Genomic DNA, 8,152 nt, shown 5'->3' on the forward strand with positions numbered 1-8,152 from the left:
GGATGGGAAAGGCAGCGGAGCACAACAGACACTAGGATGGCAATTTGTAAATCAATGGATGTGTAACTGATGTGATTCTGCAATCTGTGTATGGGGTGAAGGTGGGAGTTCATAACCCACTTGAATCAAAGTGTCAAATATGATATGCCAAGAAATTTGTAACGTTTTGAACAACCCACAATAAAAAATTAAAAAAAAAAAAGAAATTAGAGAAACTTAATTTTTAATATTGTTTTTTTCAGTTATTGATGGACACAATAACTTTATTTATTTATTTATTTTTAATGTGGTGCAAGGATAGAACCCAGTGCCTCACACATGCTTGTAAGCATTCTATCCCTGAGCCTCAACCACAGCCAACAAAAATTTTTTTTTGCATACAGAAAATTTTTAAAGAATGTTAAGGCATCCTAATTTCCCCCATTGCATTGGAGATACATAAAGTTAAAGTATCTTCAGATATTGAATAATTAAAAAATTAATTCAAAAAACATCTCATGCAAAATACTCCATCACTGGATTTTGTATTAAATTCTGTACACATTTCATATGAATGGCCTTTATTGCCATAAAATATTAATAGTTATTATTAAAGTATCACCATCATTTTGGGAATCTTCTAAAAGTGATTGACAAATTTTGCTTAGTGCAATAACTTTCACACTTGGAAGTTGTTGGGAGTTGCCCCGGCTCCAAAGACTAACTTCCCCATTCCCCAAGAAGAGCCATCCAATGGTGAGCCCTGCTGGCTCACCTGATCCTACCCACCAATCAGACTAGCCCTGCTGGCTCACCTGATCCTTACCCTCCAATCAAAAAGCACCCCATGCCATCTGTCAAACCACCCCTGGCTCTATATATGCAGAGCTGTTCCTCAATAAACGGGCATTTGCTCCAACAACAAGCCTTGTTTGTTCTTTCATTGGTGCTGAAACCCGGGAGGGGGAATGCCTCGCTACTCGAGGGCCCCCTCTCTCAAGGCTTGCCGTCCAGATCCACTCTTTCAATTGCTTTTACAACACCAGATCTTCAGTAGGTGAGTTCCCCTATCAGGTATCCAACTTCAGATGGGCTATGCAGGGGCTTTGACCATGATCATCCGGCAAACCTCTGATGCTCAATCTGGAGGAGAGAATGCACCCCACCACGACCTTCATGGTGACGGTGGACTCTCTGGAACCCCATTCATGAGTGGGAGGTACTTAGGGGTGGAAGAACAGGCACTCCTCTCTCTCTCTCTCTCTCTCTCTCTCTCAACCACCCTTGTCCCTCTCCTGACCTATGGGGGCCTCTTCTTCCCTCCCTGCAGACTCCCCCTTATTAAATTCTGCACACAAGATTGGCCTTACTATCCATTAGACAATCAAAGTCAATGGCCCCCAGGAGGATCCCTAGATCCCGCAATTCTTAGAGATCTTTTTTAACTCCTGAGAGTGCTTGAAAAAGTGGAAGGAGTTCCCCTATGTTGAGGTTTTTTCTCTTCTTCATTCTCACCCCTACCTATCAGGCAGATGAACCCCCTCCCTACCGACCTCCCCCATTGGCTCCGTCCACCCCCTCAGGTGCTCCCCCTTACTTGACACCTTTAGTTCCCCCAAACTATGTCCCGCCCCTAGTCCCATAAATCATGGCCCCTTTAAGAGAGGTTGCTGGACCTGAGGGCATTATCCAGGTACATGTCCCGTTCTCTATGAATGACCCCATGCAACTCGAGCAAAGGTTGGGCTCATTCACCACAAAAGAGACTTTCAAAAGGGCCCTCCAGGCTTATAGCCTCACTTATATGTTATTGGCTAATACTCTCCTTCTTGAGGAATGTACCAGAGTCTGGGAACTTTCCACAGCCCATGCGGATGAAATTCACCGAGTTAATCCCAATCACCCTCTGGGGCCACTTGCTGCCCCAGATAATACACAAGCTGGCATATAGAGTAGGGACTGATTCTCTGCATGTATTATTGCTGGGCTCAAAAAAAAAAAAAAAAAGCGGCACTTAAGGCTGTCAATTTCCAAAAAATTACAAGAGACCCCATTGGAATTTCTGGATCGGCTTACGAAAGCCCTTCAGCACTAACCTAGATCCCGAAACCCCAGATGGCCGTCATGTCCTTATGACATATTTCCTCTCGCAGAGCTACCCCGACATCTGGGCCAAACTAAAAAAGCTCAAACAAGGCCCTGCCACCCCCCCAGACTGAGATCTTGGTGGTAGCCTTTAAGGTTTTTATGCTCCCCCAGGTGCTGCAGGATCCTTCCTTGTGTCGCTGCCCATCACCGAAAACACCCCGAGTGCTTGCTTCAAGTGTGGCAAGGAGGGACACTGAGCCAGGGCATGCCCCGCACCATGCACTCCAAGTACTCCATGCCCTAAATGTTAACAACAGGGTCATTGGGGCTCTGACTGTCCTAGATCCCATAGAAGACCTATGGCCAGGGAACCCTCCGACTTTCTGGGCATGGCAATCGATTGATGGTGCCTTTGGTCCTTGTCCCCAACCATAATGATCAATAGACAGGAACCCAGGGTGTGGATTCAGGTGGATGGATGCAAGGTTGATTTTCTCCTTGACACCAGGGCTATCTTCTCAGTCCTGACAGAATTCTGGGGGCAAACAGTGCCACCTCTCCTATTGTCAGGGTAGGAGGAAAGACCATCTATCCAAGAAAGAGTCCCCTATTACTCTGTTCCATAGACAACTTCCCATTCTCTCAGATCTAGGGTTCTCTCTCTCTCAAGGGAAAAAGGCCACTACGGTAGACAGAAAACAGCTTACTGTGTCTATACCTACACCAAAGACCAAAGATGACTCTCCTTCTTGGGTTTGGCTAGGTACTTCAGGGCCTGGATTACTTTTGAATTTCTCCTTCCTCGCCAGGCCGCTATATAATCTAGCCAAGGGCCCCCAAGATGAACCCCTACCCTCAGGAGTAGGGAAGCCCTTTATAAAAAGACCCTCCTCTGGGCATCTGCCCTGCATCTCCCCGACCTCTCCCAACCCTTCACCCTCTATGTACATGAAAAACAGGGACAAAGTCTGGGCTTTCTGGGTCAGGAATAAGGCCCCACATTTGCACCAGGGGCCTACCTATCCAAACAGTTCAACCCCACCATCAGGGGCTGGCCCCCATGCCTTAGAGCCCTAGCAGCGGCCCATGACCTCCAGAAAGAAGCACACAAGCTTACCTTTGGACCCCTGCTAACCACCTCATCTCCTCACCATCTAAAGGATTTCCTTACTTACAAGGGGCTACAGTCACTTCCTCCTTCCAGGGTTCTATCCCTCCTTGTCTCTCCTTGAAAATCCCTCCATCTCTTTTCAGCCCTGCTCTCCATTAAACCCTGCCTCCCTCCTCCCATCCTCTCCCTCACAAGATCCCGTCCACAAATGCCTGGAGGTATTAGAGAAGATTTTACCCTGCCCTACCACCATTTCTGAGGGACCCCTGCCCTCTTGGACCTCGTCTGGTTCTCAGATGGTAGCTCCTTTATACACGAAGGGGTTAAAGTATCGGGACATGCTGTCATTTCCCTCTCATCCATCATAGAGGCAAAACCTCTCCCACCAAATACCACCAACCAACAAGCTGAACTCATAGCTGCCACAAGGGGATGCGAGCTAGCGGAGGGAAAAACCCTCTCCCTATATACAGATCTCCCATGCAGGCATTTGGAAGAAAGGGGGCTATTGACCATCTGAGGGACGGCAGTCATTAATTCCACACTTATTTCTGGCCTACTACGAGCCTCCAGGCTGCCTTCCCAACTGGGAATAATCCATTGCAAGGCCCACCAAACTGACTCCTCCCTTACTACTATGGGGAATTCCAAGGCCAATCAGCCACCCTACAGAGCTTTACCTCTTCTCCGCTACTCTTTGTTACCACCGGGGATTGGCCCAAAGAGTTTTTATAGCCCAAATCTTCTCCTCCTGAGGAGAAGCTGGTTAAAAGCTTGATTAGAAATTTTACTCACCTGAGTCTGAATGAACTTTATGATAGGGGGAAGGAACAGGCACAGGGAGTTTTTATAGCCCAAATCTAATGGGGTCTCTGGGTCTGCAAGCTGCCTTTTTGGCCTAAGGGGTGTTAAGTGTTCAACCCTGAGCCGGGGGGGGGGGTTGAGTGTTCAGCCTTGAGTGGGGGCTTTGGCATTGAGGCTTGAAGCAAACAGGTGATATAGAACCAGACAGAGGGTTTGAGAGGCCAGGTCATTCTGCAGCTAACTTTGTTTGGCTTGCCCTGCAGGCCCTGCACACCAGCCTGTCCTGCACCTAATACCCTCAATTCCACTCTTCATTCCTAGTCCAATCTAGCTCCCTCCCCTCTCTATTAAGGCTGCCCTTCAATCTTTCTCCTACCTGGTGTACCAGCTACCATATTTCCCTTTGAGAGCAGTCAGATAACTCCAGGTTTTATGTGAAACACCTCAACTTTAAATACTGATACTTGGAATTCTTACAAAACTGGGAGGCCCTCTGGAGCCCTGTGTAAACTTGAAGGTGGACACACTAAGCGCATGCTATCACACTTGGCATAGATGCTCCAGCCAACCACTGGTCTGAGCATCGAGTCTCAGTGGTACTTACATACACTCCAGCTGCCATCAGAAGATGGTAACTTCTTCCCCTGGGGACTTAAAACTGAACTCAGACATGCACACACATACACATAGGAAAAGCAGAAACTATAAAAGCCTGTAACTAGCTCATGACACCAAGGCATGGGAATGCTGTTGGAGGGTGGTGATGGGAACATCTGCATGTGCACATGCCCAAATGTACGCGCCAACTATATGCAGGGTCCTGCACACCAGTTACACCTCAATGAAACTGGGAGGGTAAACAAAACTCACCTGTTTCTCCTTAGGCCCAGAAGGCAACTGGTAAAGTGCTCTCTTATGATCACATTTATTCAGGGGTCACCATGCTCTGGACACCTAAGTGGTTTGTCAGAAGGACAACACACAAGGATCCCACTACCAGCCAGATCCAAGCAAGTCGCGGGTCTGTAAGGAAGAAAAGGGGGTCTGGCTGAAGGGGGCCCTTAGGGTCAATTGCCTTGAATAAAGGGCAAAGAGAGGACCCAAGAGGGGCTAGAAATGAGGGGGAGCATTGACTAGATACTTAATGACAGGTGACGATCGTTGGCTCTTCTGATGAAGGTGTAGGAGTGTCGGGCTTAAGCCTGGAATGAATCCATGGGGTAAGTTGGTTATTAGGTAGTTTGAGTTTGGCTGCCAAGGGAGTGCATATAATCACCTGAGCAGGACCCTCCCAGTTTGGTTTTAGAGGGGGCTTTTCCCCCAGTGGGCAATAATAAACAAGTTGACCAGGTGTTAAGGAGGTAGGGTTTTGAGAGAGACTGGGGTCAGGAAGGAGCCAGGCTTGATAGCGCCAAAGTTCAGAGCATAGATGGAAGAGGAGGGGCAGGGCATAGGTTTCGGAGATGGGTAGGGGTTCTGTAGGCAGTCTGGGAGGAACGAGGGGATGGCCATACATGACTTCGAAAGGTGAGAGATTAGAAGGCTTTTTATGGCAGGGCCCTAATGTGCAATAAAGCCAAGGGGAGCACCTTTACCCAGTCCAGGCTTAATTCCATGGTAAGCTTGGTGAGGGTCTATTACCTCTTCTCCGCTACTCTTTGTTACCAGCCGATCCCCAACAACTCTTCCAGTTTCTTCACTCTATATTCTATTCTAGTCCACAGAGTCTTACTACTTTCCTTCACTCCTTTTTCACCCTTTACCACGTGATAAGACCCTCCTACAACAGATCACTTCCGCTTGTCAGATCTGCCAGAGAACCAATACCAATATCCATTAAAACCTAAACCTTTCCCTTCTCATCAGGCCCATGGTCATACCCCAGCTGCAGACTGGCAGATTGATTTCACCAACATGTCCCGAGTAAAAAACATAAAATATCTTGTATTGGTAGATACTTTTTCGGAATGGGTTAAAGCCTTTCCCACTTCCAATAAACGGGCCTCTATGGTAGTTGATCTATTGCTCACTCACATAATCCCCCGTTTTGGGATGCCCACTTCTATTCAATCAGATAATGGCCCAGAATTCACCTCGAAGATAACTCAGGGACTGGCTCATACGCTATCACTCCCTTGGCATTCCCATTGCCCTTACCGCCCCCAGGCTTCCAAAGGAGCTCAGGGCAGGATCCTTGCCTTCATTGTGCAAGGTGACCTTGTGCTTCCCTGTGGCCTCATGCTGATTAACTGGCAGAAAATAATTTCATCTAAATTATTCACTGTCCTCTATTGGGATGCCTTTTCTTTCTGTTAGGCATAATGATCCCATGTTCAAATCTTATATGTTGGGTCATACCTTTTGTTCTTGTTGCTTCTAAGGTGAAGGTTGGTTAATTTTGCTGATCTTTTCAAAAAATCAAATTAGGATTTTATGGATTATATCAATGATTTCACGTCCTCTATTTCATTATTCTTTACTCTTTTTTGGTACCAAACATTAAACCTAGACACATCCCCATCCCTTTTTTAATAATTTTATTTAGAGACAGGGTTTTGCTAAATTTTGTAGGAGCTCACTAAATTGCTGAGGATGGCTTTGAACCCACAATCCTTCTGCCACAGTCCTCCAAGCTGCTGGGATTTTAAGTATATGCCACTGCACCTGGACATTATTTCCAGTTATAATCTTTATTGTTTTCTTCCTTCTTCTAAGATAGGGCTTAGTTTGTAATTTTTCTAGGTCCTAATCTTTAATTGGACTACTGTCATGAAGAAAATGCAGAGTCCAACATGCAAAGGTAAAGATGCACAACATCTTTAGCCATTATAACAATGCAACTTAAAATCCCAATGAGAGGGGCTGGGGCTGGGCCTCAGTGGTAGAGCAACTGCCTTGTACCTGTGAGGCCCTGGGTTTGATCCTCAGCACCACATAAAAATAAATAAACAAAATAAAAGTATTGCATCCATTTACAATTTTTAAAAATTAAAAAAAATTTTAAAAATCACAATGAGAGTCAAATGAGATAGGGGATGTCTGTAATCCCAGATACTCAGAATGCTGAGGTTTGAGGATCATTAAGACCTAAGAGTAAGAGAAGAGACTAGGAAACATAGCAAGACCCCATCTCAACACACACACACACACACACACACACACACACACTCAGTATACACCTCTAACAGTGGTACAAATGATGGTTATTTAATGATTTTCTTTACACTGGAAATTTTTTATATATTTATTTATTCATTTATTTTTGAGATGGGTTTCTCTGTGTTGCTCAGGCTGGCCTCAAGCTCATGATCCTGTCTCAGTCTTCCAAACTACTGGGGTTACAGGGGTGACCCAGTATACCTGGCTTTTACAATTAATTTTAAAATAAGTTGGTCATTCTCCCATGACACCATCCTGAGTCATTCCACCAGCATAGAGTCAAGAGTGCTCAGAGCAACCATGCTGAACAACAGCGACACCCCCATCATTAGGGAAAGTTCAAGTATGTAGAGAACATCCCCTAGCAGTTGGGAAAAGTCCACTTAATTCTTTTGAATACAACAGGCCTTTGGCTATATTTCTTTCTCTTGTAAAACACTGCAGGGAAGAGGTTGGGAACTGTGCCAAGAGGCTTTCTACTCTACCACCCTGTAAACATGATTGCATTATCAGTATATTAAGACGTCACAAACATGGCCAGGGCTATGGTACCTCTCAGTATGGCATGGGTGGTCTGATAATAAGAGTCAGAAGACATGGGCACATTATAGGCTCCCACTTGGTCATTACTGATCAGTCCAGTTCATTAGCATATCAAATGTACAAAATGTCTCCCAGGGCAAGACCACCAGATTTTCTGGTTTCCACTGGATTTGGGTTTTAAAATAGAAGTTGTCCAGCCATATGTGGCCTCACCATTTTGGGTAACTGATATGACTCAACTAAGAGACAACAACATATCTTTTTTTTTAAAATTTTTTATTGTTGGCTGTTCAAAACATTACATAGTTCTTGATATATCATATTTCACACTTTGATTCAAGTGGGTTATGAGCTCCCATTTTTACCCCATATACAGATTGCAGAATCACATCAGTTACACATCCATTGATTTACATATTGCCATACTAGTGTCTGTTGTGTTCTGCTGCCTTTCCTATCCTCTACTAT

At 45.4% G+C, this 8,152-nt stretch overlaps 1 protein-coding gene across 1 annotated transcript in view; it reads left to right on the forward strand.

The window, feature by feature from the left end:
* Positions 1-8,152, forward strand: part of LOC107157145 — a 193,880-nt gene that overhangs the window by 105,233 nt on the left and 80,495 nt on the right. The window lies entirely within an intron of this gene.

Source organism: Marmota marmota, unplaced genomic scaffold (assembly GCF_001458135.2).
Source record: "Marmota marmota marmota unplaced genomic scaffold, marMar, whole genome shotgun sequence".
NCBI lineage: Eukaryota > Metazoa > Chordata > Mammalia > Rodentia > Sciuridae > Marmota > Marmota marmota.